This window comes from Corapipo altera, unplaced genomic scaffold (genome assembly GCF_003945725.1).
Source record: "Corapipo altera isolate COAL_440 unplaced genomic scaffold, ASM394572v1 215, whole genome shotgun sequence".
Taxonomy (NCBI): domain Eukaryota; kingdom Metazoa; phylum Chordata; class Aves; order Passeriformes; family Pipridae; genus Corapipo; species Corapipo altera.
The window spans coordinates 936,155-954,504 of NW_020885008.1; the positions used below are offsets into that span (position 1 = coordinate 936,155).

Below are 18,350 nucleotides of genomic sequence, written 5' to 3' on the forward strand. Positions count from 1 at the left end.
GAGCTTTTTTTAAAGGGGGGTTTTGGTGGGGTTTGCTAAAAACCCGAAATCTCACTCCTGGAGGAACGCTTTAGTGCTGTGCCAGGGCTGCTCGGTTCAAACTTCGCAGCCCGATCCTTAGTTTGATGGGAAGCACTTGACAGAGCTCCGCTCCGCGTGTCATTAACCCTCTCACACCCCCGCCTGGCACGGAAACTGTTAATCCCTCAAATTCACTTGCAACAAATTTAACCCTGACAAGGAGCGACCGTAGAACTCCCGGAATGGCATCCACCAGCTGTTCAATTCTATAATGACTTTGCATTTATCCCAGAGCTGGGTGGCAAGTTTTCAGATTATTGTTATTATTATTATTATTATTTTCCCAAAGGCGAAGGGGACCTATTAAAAAAAATAATCCTACAATAATCTTCCCGAAGCAAAGCTGCGAGTGCAAACCACCCTCCCCCTGCTCGGCAGTGCCGTCGCTGCCGCTTTATTAATTTCTCTGCGCCGTGAGTGACAGTCCTCCAGAAGTGATAATTGGTGCACTGTGTCTTTAAAAGGTTAAAACCCTTTTCAAAAAGGCCTAGACTCATAGTGGGAAAAGACAAGAGAGGCTTTGGCTGGCTTTGGATCCAGAAAACAGCTGCTGATTAGAGTCTGCGTCTTCGGGCTGAATTTATTACATATTTTTCAGCAGCAGGGATTCTAGGAGGAAGCTTCCGTTTGGGTTTCTTGCTCGTGGTTTATTTTTATTCAGAGGAATAACAGAGGAAGGATTTGTTCCGGCTGGAGCATGCTCACAACCTGCAAGACCTCCCATTATTAAACTGCCTACTTTGGGCTTTAATATACATGTGGTATTTTTTTTTATTATTTTTTATTAGCGTTATTATTATTTTGGCAGCGTCCATCTCTACGTTGTTTTTTTTTTTTTTGAATAATTTATTTTGAAAGGAAGCTGATCTCGTAATGAGCTTTCTCCTTCCTTACTTGAAACAGGTGCTAATGAAAGAATGCAAATAGCACCGGCTGAGCCGAACATTTCATAAAGAAGGGAACAGCCACCAACCCCAAAGGCTCCGGGATCTGCCCGCCGGCCCCCACCAAAGGTAGGCACGGGGGCTTTTGTCGCTATTTTTGTTGTTCTCTGCGTGCATATTCGCTCCCCCCTCCCTCGCTGCGGCCGGCGAGATTCCATTTTGCCTCCCGAAAGGTGTCAGGTTGCCACGGGGCGCGCTCGGACGCTCATATCCCGATGGATACGGCGCCTGGATCGCCGGGTGGCCGCGCCTGGAGCGCTGGGCGAGCGCTGGGCGAGCGCTGGGCGAGCCCGGCGGTGTCACAGCCCAGCCCCGGAGCCGCGTCCCCGCCACGCTCGCAGCTACTTTGCCGCTTAATTAGCGCTGGCTGTCGCATGAATTTATCGTCGCTTGACAGCAACTTCATTTTCCCCCAACGTGCTGGGAGAGAGGATGGTTATTTTAGCGCTGGCGGGTGGGAGGCAGCGCTGGGGGCGGTGGGAGGGAGGGAGGGAGCGAGCGCCGGGTGTGTGACAGCGACGTGCGAGAGGGACCCGGCCGTGCGCAGGGACACGCGGCTCCCGGGGCATCCCGGCCACTGCGGCGCTGGAAAAATGGACATGTTGCTCCACGGGGAGCCCAGTCCTCCTCCTGGAGCCAGTGCCCAGGGCCTGCTCCGCTTCCCAGCCTGCGTTCGTGCTCCCTGCGGAGCGCAGCCGGCTGTTACCCGGTGCTCCAGAGCAGGGATAGAGATTAAAAAATAATATCCCAACCCTCGTCTAACAGCTGAATATCTGCACAAAACGTTGGGCTTTTCACTCCCTCCCTGATCTTATTTTCCTGAGACAGGGTCTGACATTCAGGCATCATCCTGCCGAGGTCGGTGCTTTGGGCAGCCCGAGGTCGGTGCTTTGGGCAGCCCGAGGTCGGTGCTTTGGGGGAGCCCGAGGTCGGTGCTTTGGGGAGCCCGAGGTCGGTGCTTTGGGGGAGCCCGAGGTCGGTGCTTTGGGCAGCCCGAGGTCGGTGCTTTGGGGAGCCCGAGGTCGGTGCTTTGGGGAGCCCGAGGTCGGTGCTTTGGGGAGCCCGAGGTCGGTGCTTTGGGAGCCCGAGCTTCCCGGTGGAGGCAGGAGGAGGATCCGCAGCCCTTGCGGTACCTGCCCGCGGCTCCCGCCGGGGCTCCGGCTTTGCTGCCGTGTTCCGACTGCAGTGGCCTCTCCAAGGGCCAAATCCAGCCCTCCTCGGGATTATCCAGCTCCTTCGGCTGGATGAATCTCCGAGGGCAGGAATTAGCCCTTTGTCTGGAAGTTTGCATTCATATTTTGCGGTGTTTACTTGTGTTGGAGCCATATATTTCATTTCTCTGTGTGCACGCAGGTTATTTATAGGTTTTTCTCCTGACTGTTTAGGGAAGGATCTGCAAAAAAGTTTACCCCAATTAACTGTGGGAGCTGAGGGTGGGCAGCACATGAAATAAAATGCTCATTTTATATAAACAACCCCTTGAGGCTTCCTAGAAAGGGAACTTGTGAAGGTCTAACCTGACAGAGGAAGAGTAACCAAAACTTAACGTGAAGTCTGTGCCCCCCTTCCCAAAATCAGATAATTTTTAATTAAGAGTTTGATATGGAGGCGTGTGCAGGAGAATAGGATTAAAATCTGGAGCCAGTGGGAGGGGAATATCCCTCTGCACCTGGTTGTGGTGGGGCTGGGAGCACCTCATGTCCCCTGACCTCCTGCTCTGCCAGAAAACACATCCAAGTGCTGCCAGGTGCTGGCAACCCCAGCCTCGTGCTTTGGGATGGAAAGAACACTGATCTTTCCTAAACCTTCCTCTCCCTGGTCCTGAGGCCACTGGTCCTGTGGGACTGTGGTTTCTCCCTGTTTTCCACGTTGTACTGGGGAAGGAGCGTGTCCATCGCTACTTTATTTTTCTTTTCCTTTTGGAGACTGCAATTCTTCCAGCTGCAACAAAATGTGTATGGGGGGGGGTTGGTCTTTACTCCTTGCTCCTTTGGATGAGCCTGTGTGCCTGGATCTCTGCACAGCAGTACCACGTGCTGCTCCTCTCCAGCCCCAACCTCTTGCTCTGCTGGGAATGGAAAACATTTTAGATGAGAAACCTCCCCAAAAAAGCCCAAATGGGAGGTAACTAAGGAGGGAGAGGATGGGAAGGGTTTTTTTTTAACTCTGAAAGTGTCTCCTGAGCAGGGCACGGGCTTCTGCTGTACTACAAACCCCTTTGAGCATTGCCCAGCCCAAACCCTCCCCCAGCAGTCTGAGCAGGACACGGTGGATTTTGGCTCAGGGGGCTTCTGTGCAGAACTGGGGGCATCTGAGTCCTGCCAGGAGTTGCTCTGTTAGGAGCTCTCCCATCTTAGGACTGGTGGGAGTTGGTGGCTCTGCTTCACTCACTTTTATCCTTTCATCACCTCCTGAGAAAGGGAAATGAAACTGTTGTCCTCCCAGGCACCAGAGTTTGGCTCATGCTTGGGAAGGATTCTGGGCATTATTTTCCTTGTAAGGGATACCGTTAATTATTTTGCTTGAAACAGTTGTAAAACTCCTATAAACAAACATGTATAACATGCAAGGCTGTAGCTTCCAAATGGCTCTCCAGCATCTTGGCCCTTTCCTGGTGATGATTGTGGTTGTCCTGTCATGGAAATGGGGATATTTGCTGGGAATTGAGATGGCTGCTGATGGGCCAGGGAGTTTTATGGAGCCCCAGAAGAACCTCCTGGGTCAGAGCGATTAAAGGCCTCCTCCTCAGGTCCACTTTAATTCTGGATTTCCACCTGGGCCAGCAATTCCCAGAAATGTATCTCTGTTCACAGTGTGGAGCTGTTGAGGAAGGGATCAGTGCCAGGAGAGCAGGAACACACTATTGACCTAAACCCATAATTTTTAATTGCACTAGCTGTGAATGAATCTTTCTGCCTCGTGCTGGTAGGAGCACAAACAACTCCAGATATTTTGAGGGGCTAAAAACCATCTCTTTTCTCCACGTGAAGCTGAATCTGTGCAGTTAATGCAGATGTATGATGTGGGATACAGGGACTAACCAAGGACCAGCAAAGCCCAGCTCAGATTTAGTTGCCTGTTTAAAGGTGTGTGTTGTCATCTGAAAAGGATCTTCAGAAATATTTCAGAGGGCTGGTGGTTGCTCACCCGTGTTTAACCATGTTTCTGACCTTACTGCAAAGGGGATGTTGAGATTCACCCAAATCTCTTCATTTAGGTCTTTAAAAAGCTCAGAAACTTTATGCCAAGACTGGAAACATCCCAGCTCTGTAAGCTGGGGATTTGCTCCACTCTGATCTCGGTGGTTCCCTGAGGTGAGGGGGACCAGCATGGCCTTTTTTGTTCCTGTTTAACCTTTCTGTGTCTTACTTTTTCTTCTGTCTGGGAAACAGGGAGGAGGGAGGGGGAGCTGCTTGGCCAAGATCTCAGTGTGAGTCCCTGGCAGATTGAAAATACAAGTAATAAGTTTTGACTCTAAGCTCCAACTGCAGACAGCAGCACTCACCGGGGTCGGGTTTTGGTTTTTTTTCAGTTCATTATTTGCTGGGTGGACTCTGGTGCTGTAGGGAAATGCAGGGGGAAACATATTTTCCCAGGTAGGTAATCCCTGGAGCTCCATGTAATTTTTTGCTCTGGGGGAGTGGCTGCTCTGGTGGGGGTGAATGTCCCAACTGGCTGCTCGTTCTGGGGACGGGGATGATTTAGGGAGGCACGGTGCACGTGGTGTGGCCAGTTTGGTCTCTCAGGGGGGTGTGTGTGCAAACCCTCATGTCCAGGGCCATGGGATGCTGCTGAAATCCTCAGGGAGCCCAGAAATAGCTGCTGGGATGGCCCCCAGGAGGAGCCCAGCTGCTGGTCCCAGCCTAGGGCTGGGTGGGATGTTGTGACCCAGGATGCCCCAGTGACCCCGACCCTAATCCTGGTTGATCTGCAGCTGGGAGAGGAGGATCCCACAGCCCTGCTGCTCTAGGCTCATGGGATTCAAGTCCTTCAGATGGGTTTTCCAGCCCTGGAACAGCCCAGATTCCCAGTGCAGCACAGAGACATTGTCCTTCCCTCGCTTCCCCTTGAGCCAACTCGTGGCTCCGGCAGCTCCTGCCCTGGGATGTGTGGGAACCTGGGAGAGGAGCTTGGACAATAAATGCCATGGAGGAGAAAACCAGGGTGTCTGGAGCATCTCCTGCCTTCCTGGAGGAAGGACCGAGGGCTCTGCTGACTCACAGCCCTGGGCTGGGGGGCTGCCAATGAGTAAAGGCTGAAGTAACAAGTGATGCACTGGAAATAAGTCACTCCAGAAGAGATGACTCTTAAAGCACCAGTGAGAGAGGCGAGTGCTGCTCGTGGTGATGGCAGGGGTGATTTCAGAGTCCTTGAAAACCCTTCCCAAACAAAACTCCTTACCTGCTTTTATTTTTAGTTGTCTTTAGAATTGAAGTGTATTTTTTACCTCATTAGTGTTACTGCTAAAGGTGGGTGGTTGAAATAACCAAAGGAAAAATTGAATTTTACATGGAATTTTAGAAAGGCTCAAGTGCAAAAGAGCAGGTTCTGGGACAGGCTCAGCTGCACAAGCATCATCCCAGTCCCTCTAACTCTTATCCATCCCATGGTTTCAAAGGCATTTCCAATCCCCACCAGCCAACTCCCCTTTACCTGTGTGTTTTAGTCCATGAAAACAAATTTTTTCATCCCTTATCTTGTTTGTTGTGGCCTTTACCTGGTTCTGTGCTGCTTTCCAGAGTCCCTGTAACCCTATCCTTTGCAGGCATGTTCATATTCACCCCAGTTTTGGAGCCACTTTTTGGTTGCTTGGACTCATATTTTCAATTTTTTTTCCCCTGTAGTTCTGGCATCAGACTGAATTTCATGGGAGAACGAAAATCACTGAGACAAACAGATTGTTTTGTTTTTAATGGCTGTTCAAAAGCAGCTTGGCCAGGTTTCTCCTGCAAACTCCTTGATGCAGGGAATCTGTGGCAAGGAAGGAATTCTCCAGACAATCCCGGGATGTCCCCAGCAAGCACAACATCAACCTCAGTGATAGTTTGATTATAGCCTTGATTAAAACTTTGATTAATTCATTGGACAGTAATTCTATACAGGGAAAAAAAGCTGTGCTACCTGGCAAGTGGAGGGGATGTGTGTGCACCCAGGGAAATGTTTGGAGTGGCTTTGTGTCCCCAGACAAGAGACACAAGGGAATGCCAAGGGAAAGTGGGAAGGGAACGGGTCAGGGGGTGAACATGGGCTGGGGAGTTGGCAGAGTACTTAAATAAATAAGAATTTATTAATTAAATAAATAAGAATAAAATAAATTTTAAAATAATAACTTTTAAATTAATGTAACTAATAAAATATTAAATTGATTTAATAAGAATTAAATAAATAGGAATTTATTTATTTAAATAAATAAGTGTTAATTTAAATAAGTAGAAATTTATTTAAATAAATAAATGTACACATTTAAATAAATAAGGTCACTAATAGAAACTATTATAGCCAAATGAGTTGTCTTTTGGAGTGTTGAACCTGACTTGGTTTACAGGGAGAGCAAAAGGTGTTTCTCAGCTGGGGCAGAAATTAAATCGCTTTACTCCTCAATTACACTGGATTGAGCACAAGTGGGATTTAGTTTTCCTTTGGGAAGCCATGGGGACCTGGAAGTGAAAGTCCTGTGGAAGGTTGTGCTCCTAAATAGCACGGAATGGGGGATTATTTGCCTTCCTCCATCCAACACACGCTCAGGTGCCCGTGGAGGGAGGGCATGGACACGACCTCCCAGAGCAGGGGGTGGCTGATGGTTGGGTTGGTGCTACCCAAGGTCTCCTTTTGGTGTTTACAGGCAGGTTTAGAGACAAAAGACTTCTTGTTTCTGTTTTTATGGAAATATTCACCTTCTGAGGCAAAAATGTTGTTCCTTGGCTTGAGCTCCTTGCTGGCACCTCAGCAGATGCCAGAGCTGGGGGGGTTTGGTGGCACCAGCCCAGCTGTGCTGCTGGGGCAGGGTCCAGCTCCCAGAACCTGGTGTTCTACTATTTAGCTGGTAAAATATCATCATTGTATCATCACCCAGATGACAACAGCAGAGAGGAGATGCCTGTCAGGGAATGGTAACCCCAGGAAGGAGGTGTCACTGTGCAGGGACAGTGACCCTGGGCAGTCCAGAGTGGGCACTGTGCCAGGCTGAGGGTGGGCTTTGCTCGTGGGGGGCTCTGGGGAGGAGCTCCAGGCTCATTTCACTTCCCATTGTAGTAATTCCATGCTCCAATTCCAGCCCCCCTCTGTCAGCTGGCAGGGGTGGATAATGCAAGCAACCAGGCATTAGCACCACGTAAATAACACCAGCACTCACAAACATCCTGGAAAACTTACATGGGGAATACCAGGAAGGCAACTAAATTCCCAGAATAAATGATTTAGCTGGAATTTGCCTTATCAATGAACAGAGGGATGCAACAAGTGATGGGAAAGCTGCATAAAAGCTCTGATGATGTAGGCCTGCACCTGGCGGGACCCAAATTCCTTCTGCCACTGGAATTTTGGGGTGCAATGGAGGCCTGTTCCCTCCTGGGTAAATCATGGCTCTGGAACTGCCTTGCACTTCTCAGAGCTGTCTCCTGGTGTGATGTGATCAGGAATATTTTGCAGATCATATGATAACCCTCAGCTCAGGAGGACTCTGAGGAAGCTGCAATTAGTCCACATCCACAGTTATTCTTAGCCTGTATCCATAGTTATCCTGTGCTTTGTTTTGGGATGCTCTGTACACTTTAAAGCCATGAACCCACCCCTGAGCAGCCTGTTCCTCACAGAGCTTGGGGAAAGTGAAAATCAAGAGGGTAATTTTCCCATCTAACTGCACAGAACAGGTTTCTGTTGCTCCTGTTGCTATTTCTGTCAGTGTTTATCCATTTTTTTCCTCAGTCACTTGGATTTTGCTCAGTGTTTGCCACTGCAAAAGCTGCTCAGGGACTCGTGCTGCCTGCACAAGCAGGTCAGAAATGCATCTCAGGCAAAAAAAATCTTTGATTATGAACAAACTTTCGTGGTTCTCCCCGAGTGAATAACCATCAAAGGAACTTGGTGCTCCAGAGCAAACTGCCAAGGTGGAGGAGGGGGAGGACTCCTGCATTAATATCCCATCGAGTTGGGAAGTTAAGCAAGGCAAAGATGGAATAAGGAAGCGGGAGGTTGAATGTGTAATCACAACCCCCCTTTGTCTGCGGGGTGTTTGTGAGAGAAACTGCAATCTTGTGTCATTTACGACTTTCAATAAATAGATATTTAAGATAAGCTCGATCATGTAATTAAGGACTTTTGACACATGGCCAGATGCTCTGTCTTTATGTTTGTGTAAATGAGAGCAGGGGGTGGCTCTGCCCCACTCTGCCTGTGCCCCAATGCCTGAAAACACAGCTCTTTGTCCTGATGGAACCGCATTTGCTGCATCTCATGGGAGGGAGGGATGTTTGGGACCGTCCCCTCCCTGGGGAAACTGGAAACTGTGGTGATCAAATGGGCTAAAGGGAACTAAATGTGTTGTTACCACTGTTTATAAAGGTGTGCCCTTGAGCAGGAGCGTTGCCCTGTTTTCCCAGTGTTTTGAGAAGGAAATTCAAGCTGCCCAAGGGATGGGGGTGACTGTCCCCGGGGGTGACTCTGAGCTTTGGGGGTCAGGGCTGAGTTTTGCTCTGGGTGGAACCAAAGCTTTGGGGGCTGAGCCCAAGATCTGGAGCAGGTGAGGGGCTCCCAGAATCACACAATCAATTAGGAGGAAAAGCCCTCCCAGCCCATGGTTTCCCCCTGTGCCAAATGCCCACCTTGTCCCCCAGCCCGGAGCACTGAGTGCCACAGCCAGGCCTTCCTGGGACACCTCCAGGGTTGGGGACTCCAAACCTCCCTGGGCAGCCCCTGCCAATGCCTGACCACCCTTTCCATGGAGAAATTCCTCCTGGTGTCCAGCCTGACCCTCCGCAGTGCATTTTGAGGCCGTTCCCTCTCCTCCTGTCCCTTGTTCCTTGGGAGCAGAGCCTGACCCCCCCCCAGCTCCCCCCTCCTGTCAGGGGGTTGCAGAGCCAGAAGGTCCCCCCTGAGCCTCCTTTTCTCCAGACTGAGCCCCCCCCGCTCCTTCAGCTGCTCCTGCTGCTCCAGCCCCTTCCCAGGACACCTCCAGCCCCTCCATGTCCTTCTTGTCACGAAGGGGCCAGAACTGCCCCCCCCACCTCCTGGGCAGCCCCTTCCCAGGTCTCAGCCCCCCTCCTGTGCCTTGCAGGGAAGCATTTGCAGGGTTGGAGCAGGACCCGGAGCACAGAGCTCATGGACAATTGTGCTCTGGGGGGGTTTGGAGCCCAGCTGGACCCACCAGGGAGGACTGAAAGAGCAGAAGTGCTCCTTGCAGCTCCATCTCTGCAGCTCAGCAGGGTGGGAAGTTCACTTGAAGTATCGTGAGGCTTGTTCATGGGCCTTGCAAAAAATCTGCTTGAGTGGGGATAATTCTGGGCTGCAAAGAATTATGTATATTGATACATATGAGTGTATCTTTAGATTATATATATATATATATAATATATGTAATATATGTAATATATTACATATATAATATATATTTATATTATATATAAACATATTATATATAATATATTAAAATATAATATATAATATATATTATATATAATATATATTGTATATAACATATATGATATCTATATTATATATATACTATAATTATATATATAAAATACCTGTTAGATATATAAAATACATCTTGATATACATATATAAAATACAGAATTATACAGAGAATGAAACCCATCCTGGCCCCCTGGAAGAGCCCTCCTGGCCCTTGTGTGTTCCAGGACCCACTGGAATACTGAAGTGTTGCTCAAGTGCCTGTGTGGATAATGGGATCTTGTATTGAGCTTTTCCAGCACCACGTGGGCACCTTGGATTTGAAATCCCTTTGTGCTGGCAAATGGGTGCAATCCCAAAAAGAGCATGAGAGGGGAAACCCTGTTTTGGTGCTACAGTGCTGGAAAGGATGAGAGGAAAGCTGAATTTGTTGGGTTTATATATATTGTCTACTTTTCTTTAACGAGGTGGAATTATTACATCAAGTTTTTGTGTGATTTCCTGTGGGAACTTTTTTCCTTTTCTTTCATTAAAGAAGACAGAGAGAGTTCTTGGTGCTTTCCCTTATGGCATCCACTCCTCTCAGACTTATGCCAATAGAAATCATCTGTAAAGTAGAAATCATCAGTATTTGTAGACTTGGGACTGACTGACTTGGACTTTTAGTGTTGCAAGCAAAATATTTTACTCCAGTTTCCATGTTTGCACCATATTAAAACCTGTGAAATGGTACAACCAGCTCCCAACAAACAACCCCACTTGCTTGGGGGAAATGTTTTTTAGCAGCCTAAACCTTTTAAAACCTTAAAGCTGCATAAGCAGCTTAAACCAATCTAAAGCCTCAGATCATTTTAAACAGCTTGTGCCAATATAAGGACTTAGATTATCTTAAATAGCTTAAACAGATCTAGAGCTTTAGGGAAAGAATTTGGCCAGATTTGGCTGATGGTTTGATTTGGTTAATTTGGATGTCACAGGTAACACTGGTCACTGCTGGGTGACTCTGCCCAACCACTCCTTGCTTGAAGACACCCTAATTTTGGGACTTTTACACTTTGGATATTTGACACTTTGACATGTGAAATGGAAGTAAAATGTGAATCTAACCCTGCCCTCATGCTTAGATTGGGATCATCTGTAACTCCTCTCCGTGGCCCTGGGTTATTTTGTCTAAATACATATTTAATTTAGAGGAGAACATTAATTCTATTACAGCAGTTGAGGATTTTCAAAGAATCCTGAGCACCTGAACTGCCCTTTGGAGTCTGGATTCCTGTAAATTGCTTATATAGCTTTGAAAATCCCATCTTAAGATGTGGTGGCTTAATTAAACCTCTTAAAAATCTACATAAACAGGGGAATGAGTTCAAACTATGACTTGGGTTCATTTGGCCATTCTCTGCTTCCCACGTGCTCCTCACCACCACATCCTCCTGGTGTCAGTGGAGGGTTTAATTCTTCGGGTTTTTTGTGCTAAATAATTCAGGTTCAAAGATTTGGGAGGGTTTGTTTATTCTGAAATTAAATTAGGGGGAGTTTCACTTCCACCCCAGCCCTGAAGAGTTCTTTGCTTCCCATTAACACACAGAGACACTGAAGTTTCTCTGGAAGCTGGAGGAGCAGCAGCCCCAGGAATATTTTCTCCAGGAGATACACGGATAATAACAATAACACCACAGCTGGGAGAAGGCACCAGCAGGGAAATTTTCTGCTTGAACTCCTCAGCTGAGGAAAGGAGCTGCTGCATTTCCCTCCTGCTGAACTCGGGGATGGGATTTGGAGCCCTGGGGAGCTTCTGCTCCTCCCCACCTGAGCTGCAGATCCTGGGGCAGAGAAAAAGCCTTTGGGCAGGTTGGGCTGTGATGTTGCTCCAGTCCCACTAATTTCCTCCCTGCTTTGGTCACACAGAGTGGAATTGAGTTTTATTGTGAGCACCAGGGACAAGGGAGTTTCTATAAATACAAGGGGGTTTTGTGGTGGTGCATGAAAATGAGTGTGAACCTTCTAGTTACTGGAGAGCAGTTGTAGTAACTGTTCTGGTTACTCTGATACTGTGTGTGATGAGGATTGGAACCAAACAAAATCAATTAGAGGTGAAGATCATGGAATCACAAACTGGGAAGAGGGACCTTAAAGTTCATCTTATTCAACCCTGTGCCATGGGCAGGGACACTTCCACCAGCCCAGGTTGCTCCAAGCCCCGTCCAACCTGGCCTTGGACACTTCCAGGGATTCCAGGGGCAGCCACAGCTTCTCTGGGCAACCTGGGCCAGGGCCTCCCCACCCTCACAGCCAACAGTTCCTTCCCAATATCCCATCTATCCCTGCCCTCTGGCAGTGGGAAGCCATTCCCTGTGTCCTGTCCCTCCACCCCTTGTCCCCAGTCCCTCTCCAGCTCTCCTGGAGCCCCTTTAGGCCCTGCAAGGGGCTCTCAGGTCTCCCTGGAGCCTTCTCTTCTCCAGGTGAACCCCCCCAGCTCTCCCAGCCTGGCTCCAGAGCAGAGGGGCTCCAGCCCTGGAGCATCTCCGGGGCCTCCTCTGGACTCTCTCCAGCAGCTCCACGTCCCTGTGCTGCTGTTCCCCAGGGCTGGGGCAGCTCTGCAGGGGGGTCTCACCTGAGGGGGCAGAGGGGCAGAATCCCCCCCTCCCTGCTGCCTGTGGGATGACCTTGGCACAATGTGCTCACCTGGAGCAGATCTTGGCCTCCCGAGCTCTTCCATGTGCAATATCCCCCTTCCAACCTGCCCTGTGTATTGGCAGAACAAACAGACACAGATCTCTGGCATCAGACAGACAGAGAATTTTAGGACTTTCACATCTAAGAACTGTTTTAACTTGTAAGAAACTTTAGAAAACAAAGGGAAAGTCTGAGTTTCGTTTTCAGATCCAGGGGCTTGGGTGTTCCATCCTCACACAGGTTACTCACAGCGCAGCTGCTCATAAGTTCTGGTCTCCTGAATTTTATTCACTTAATAAATTAATGTATTTATTATTCATAGAAATAGTAGGTGAGTGCTCTCTTGGAGGTGAATTGCTTTCTTTCAGCCTGGCAGGCTCTGGATTCTCTGATAGATTTTATCATTCATACTTAGAAGCTGAATGGTACTTTGATATTGTGAGAATATTTAATTGAAAAATCTGGGATTTTACAAAAAAAAAATGTATTTTTTTTTCAGAAGTAAATTTAAAAAAACCCACAATATAAACTACACCCAGAAATACCTGGGAGTTGCACAGAGCTGGAGATTTCAGTCCCAGCCTGGAACTGAACAGCCCTGAACAGCTCACTGTGGGTGCAGCTCTCCAGTACTAAGTAATGAAGTTCCTTTCCTTTCTTAGAACATCCACCCCAAGGAGTTCAGGATTAAGTTTACTAGAAATGTAAACTCGTTGCAGCTGGATAAACCACAGCTGAACCCAGGCAGGGAGCAGAGCAGCCTTTTAAATCTCTTTTAAATCTGATTTTCTTTCCTTTCTCACTGATTTCCCTCACCTGGGGCCAGGATGGGGTTGCCTCTGCAGACACCCCAGAATTGAGCACTTCCAGTTTGGTGCCCTGGTCTGCTTGGGACAGTGTTGGGCTTTCTCCTCTTGCTGCTGTGCTGGGCAGGAGCCAGTGCTGGTTTTGGAGCTGGATGGTGCATTTTTTCCCTCCTGTGGAACCACAGAGCACCAACTTCCCAACTCCTGACACTGGTGCAGGGAATTCTCATTCAGCTCCATCATTTTTACCTGTTTTACTCCTGGTTTGCTGGAAGTCCAGAGTGTTCTGAGCTCCACAGACCCCTGAGTGAAGGCTCAAAGCAAAAGTGAAGCTGGTGGAGGTAATGAGGGCACGTGGAGGATTCAGAGGAGCCCGAGAGCAGAGCTCGGGGGGGCTGCAGCTTCTTCAGAGGGGCAGGGACTGAGCTCTGCTCTGGGGGAGCAGGGACAGCAGCCAGGGAACGGCTGGAGCTGTGTCAGGGCAGGCTCAGGTTGGATCTCAGGCAAAGGTTCTTCCCCCAGAGGCTGGTTGGGCACTGCCCAGGCTCCCCAGGGCAGTGGGCACAGCCCCAAGGCTGCCAGAGCTCCAGGAGGGTTTGGCTGATCCTCTGGGGCACAGGGGGTGACTCTTGGAGCTGGGCCTGTGCAGGGCTGTGGGTTGGATTGGGTGATCTTTAGGGGTCCCTTCCAGCTCAGCACATTCTGGGATTCCACAGTTTTAGGTAACCCCTGTAGCAGCATCTCACACTCAGCTCTACCCATGCTGTAGTCTGTAGGAACAAGAACGAAAACATTTCCTAAAGTCAGTATTAATAGAAAAACAAGGGGAAAAGCTTTTTTTTTCTTCCCCCTGCCATGTTTGCTGTCCCCTCTCCCTCTGGCAGCTCTCCCAGCTGCAGGACTCACTGTGCCATGTGCAGCAGGAACCTGAGGATGAGGATGGGCAGAGCGTGGGCAGAGGGGTCTGCAGAACCCTCCCTGGCACTGCATCCCAGACAGAACAGCAATGAGCTGTTTGTTCCACTGCTGCAAATGGGAATAGGCACCAAACGGTGCCAAAGCAAGAATTAAATGGATTTAATACAGACAGGGCAGTGCTTGGGGTGGTCTCTGGCAGCCCCTGTGACCCCTTTGGCTTTCCTGGGGGTCATTGTGCTGCCAGGCAGGACCCTGAGCCTGGGATGAAATGCAGGGGGACTGGGAACACAAGGAAGAACTTCCTCCCTTTGCAGTGACCGAGCACTGAACAGGCTGCCCAGATCTTCCTCCCTGGGCATATTCCAGAACTGTCTGGATGCAATCCTGTGGGATCTAGGATGACCCTACTTGAGCAGGGAGGTGGGACAAGATGACCCACTGTGGTCCCTTCCAACTTGCCCCATTCTGTGATTCTGAGTGTGTTCAGTTCTCCATCGGCCACTGGAACGCAGAGAATAATTCAGAATATTCTCTGAACACCAGCTGCTTGATGAAGCCAGTCAAGGTGAGAGGCTTCCAAATTTCCTGTCTCCCCAGCCTGTTCACACATCTGCAGACCCCAGCAGTGCAAAGCAGTGGGTGTTAATCCACCCAACAACTGCGCCTTCCTTGGAAGGGGCCCCAATTTCCGAAAGCATCGCCCTCCAGGCCAGCATTCCAGCATGTGCCTGCCTGTAAGAGTGTGTTTAATTGCCATCCTGGATCAGGTTGTACTTAAACACGTTCCTAAATGTTTTTCTGAGTCAAGCCCAGTGCTGGCATCCTGCAGTTTGCACCTCCATGGGGTTGATCCCTTCAGAGCTGGACTCGATGATCCTGGTGGGTCCCTTCCAGCTCAGCATGTCCTGTGATCTGAGCTGTGTGAGGAGCTGCCAGTGGTGCAGGTGTGATCCCGGCCCTTTGGAGCAGGGATGGATGTCGGGAGAGCTCCTGCAGCGTGGAAGGAGGGCTGTGGCTCCCTGGTAGAGATCTGGGTTATTGGATGGGGTGAACTGGGGACTGTGCTGAGCTGTGAGGGGCCATAAAACACCGGGCACTTGGAGCAGCAGATTGGTGACATCAGTGGATTTGGGAGAGGATTAATGAGCCTTTGCAGCAATCAGGGACTTGCTGGAACTCCTGAGCCTCGTTTGCTTGGGGACTCAGCAGCTCTGGGCTTCCTTCAGGCTCCTTGGAAAGCTGGGAAGTGTCTGTGTGCACCCAGGAATGGGCGGGGAGGAAAGTGTGTGTTCAAATGAAATGTGGGAGATGCTTCACCTGCAATCCTGGGGCAGTTTTGGGTACCACAGTATAAGGAAGATATGAAGCCATTAGGGAGTGTCCAAAGGAGGGCAATGAAGAGGGGGAAGAGTCATTCCCCCTTGTCCTGCCCCTCCATCCCTTGCACTGATGCCACATCCAGTCTCACCTTAAACACCTCCAGGGATGGTGACTCCACCCCTGCCTGGGCAGCCCATTCCAATGGCTGTTTATCCTCTCTGTAAGGAATTTCTTCCTAATGTCAAACGTGGATATTTGGGACACAAGCTCCACACATGGGTATGGGGAGCTGGGAGGGAAAGGGCTGCTTGGACACAGGGATTCAATTTGCTTATTGGAAAATTAGAGACGAGAGCAGCTCCTCTGGGATTGTATTACTGGCAAATAATGTCACTCTGCCCTGCATTACAGGGTCAATAATTAAAAGGTTGTGGGTGCCTCCCTAAGGGAAGCCTGCAAAGACAGGAGTTGGCAGACAACAGGCCACTTCCACTGGACCAGAACAGGCAGAATGTCATTTGGACTCGATGATCTCAGAGGTCTTTTCCTACCTGTGATTTTATTTCATGTCCAGGGTGTTCACCTGGAGCAGAGAAGGCTCCAGGGAGAGCTGAGAGCCCCTTGCAGGGCCTAAAGGGGCTCCAGGAGAGCTGGAGAGGGACTGGGGACAAGGGATGGAGGGACAGGACACAGGGAATGGCTTCCCACTGCCAGAGGGCAGAGAGAGATGGGATATTGGGAAGGAATTGTTGGCTGGGAGGGTGGGGAGGCCCTGGCCCAGGTTGCCCAGAGAAGCTGTGGCTGCCCCTGGATCCCTGGAAGTGTCCAAGGCCAGGTTGGACGGGGCTTGGAGCAACCTGGGCTGGTGGAAGGTGTCCCTGCCCATGGCAGGGGGTGGAAGTAGTTGGTCTTTAACATCCCTTCCAACCCAAACCATTCCATGATTCCAGGACTGGCAGAGCTGAGGTGGGAGAGGATCCCCAGTTCCTGCTGCTGGGGGTGAGAACCTTCAGGAGGTGGTTTTGGTGGGGTTTAGTGTCTCTGTGTGATGGCCAAGGCACCCTGGCAGCAGAAAATGATTTTCAGGGATATTTCCTAAACTCTTCCACCCCACTGGTCGTGCCCACGTTTGTGACACCCGTGTGAGAAGAGTCAGAGTGAAAACACAATAATTATTGCTGAGTTGGCAGAGTCAGAAGAGACTGTTGTGCACAGACATGGCTGTTTTCTTAGGGTGGCTTTGCAGCCCATCCAGGAGTGTGGCCACATTTAGGGAAGAGAGATGAGCGTGGGGAAGGGTGGAGCAGGATGGGCCTCTGCAGAATGGAAAATAAAAACCTCCTGGGTTATCTCAGAACATTTTCTAGGGAATATAAAAAGCAAAAAAAAGTTGCATTTCCTGAAAACTGCATATTCCAAGGAAGAGGTTTTGCCCATTTGGCCTCTGTGTTACCCTGCCCATAAATATGCTTTTAACTTGGATTTTTATCGAAATACCAATTTTCCTTTAGAACTTGCATTATCTGGGCAACTTTCCTCTGATTCCACAAGCAATTGTCACTTGATTTTCCATCCCATGTCCTATAACTCTAAATACTGCTGCTTATCCTGAAAATTCTGTAGTTTCCTGGTACCTTCTTGCACTCTTTTACTTTTGTGACAGTGGAGAATACAACTTAAAAAAATAAATAATAAAAACCCCAACCCTTTTCTTTCAGTGGTCTAATGCTGTGTCCATCATATCCCACTTTTTCTCATTTATCTTTGCAAAGTGAGCTGATGACTTGCCAGAGCAGAATGCTGTATGTGTAATATATATATATATGTTTATTTATGCAAACTATAAAATATACATTTTGTATATTTTTATATATATATATTCTATATATATAAATTTATATAAAATGTATCTACATTTTATAAAGAAATTATAAGGCTGCAACAAAGGAAAGCAGAAATTTTTAATTTCTTGCTGGAACATTCAGAAATTCACTGTATTTTGGGGCTGGAGGTATTAGTTTTCCAGAAGAAACAACAGCAACAGGCTTGTTGCAAGAGACAGTTCTGAAGAAGTGGTTGTGGCTTTTTAGCAGCATTCAAACCAGGCCATAAATATATATATATATTTTAAATACAATTACTTTGCTCTGGCCTCCAAATTACCCTGAGCATGTTCTCCCAGCCCCACCTCATTGCTGAAGGGTGTTTTTGGAGGGAGCAGCACCCTCCCTGCAAGTGCAGCACTTGGGGCAGCAATTCCAGGTTTTCCTGGGATGCAAACGGTGGAGCCCGAGGGCTTGGTGGTGCCTTGTGCCAGCGGGCACAAACCTCCTTCCTGGCACGTGGCTCTTGAGCACCTACAGGACTAACGCTGGAAAAACAGCCCCAAGGAAAACCCCTTTCCCCCCTCTTTCTCCTTTATTTTTTTTTTAATTTTAATTTGATTTTTTGGCGTGCCAAGAGCTGAGATTTGCAGGACAAAAGCCTTCGCTCTGCCCTGCGTGGTTTGTGTCGCGTCCCTGGGTCACCGACACCCGCCGGTTCATCGCTGCCCGCGGTGGATGCGAACGGAGCATCCTCCCGGGGACACGGGACAGCCCTTAAAACAACCCCCGTGCCCGGGGGGAGCCTTGGAACGTGGCTGTGACCACCCACCAACCACCCAGCAACCAGCTACCAACCACCCACCACCCACCCACCGACCACCCACTGACCACCCACTCACCACCCACCACCCACCAACCACCCACCAACCAACCATCAACCAACCACCACCCACCAACCACCCACCAACCACCCTCCAACCACCCACCAACGACCCACCAATGACCCACCAACCACCCACCAACCGCCCACCAACCAACCGCCAACCACCCACCAACCATCCAACAACCATCCAACAACCATCCAACAACCACCCAATGACCACTCACCAACCACCCACCAACCACCCACCAACCACCCACCAACCACCCAC

At 49.3% G+C, this 18,350-nt stretch overlaps 1 long non-coding RNA gene across 1 annotated transcript in view; it reads left to right on the plus strand.

The window, feature by feature from the left end:
• Positions 1 to 568: 568 nt before the first annotated feature.
• LOC113958810 overlaps positions 569 to 18,350 on the plus strand; it is a 30,570-nt gene continuing 12,788 nt past the window's right edge. The window contains exons 1-2 of the long non-coding RNA XR_003531636.1: positions 569 to 842; positions 985 to 1,094. This is a non-coding gene — a long non-coding RNA (uncharacterized LOC113958810). The remainder of the gene's footprint in view (positions 843 to 984; positions 1,095 to 18,350) is intronic.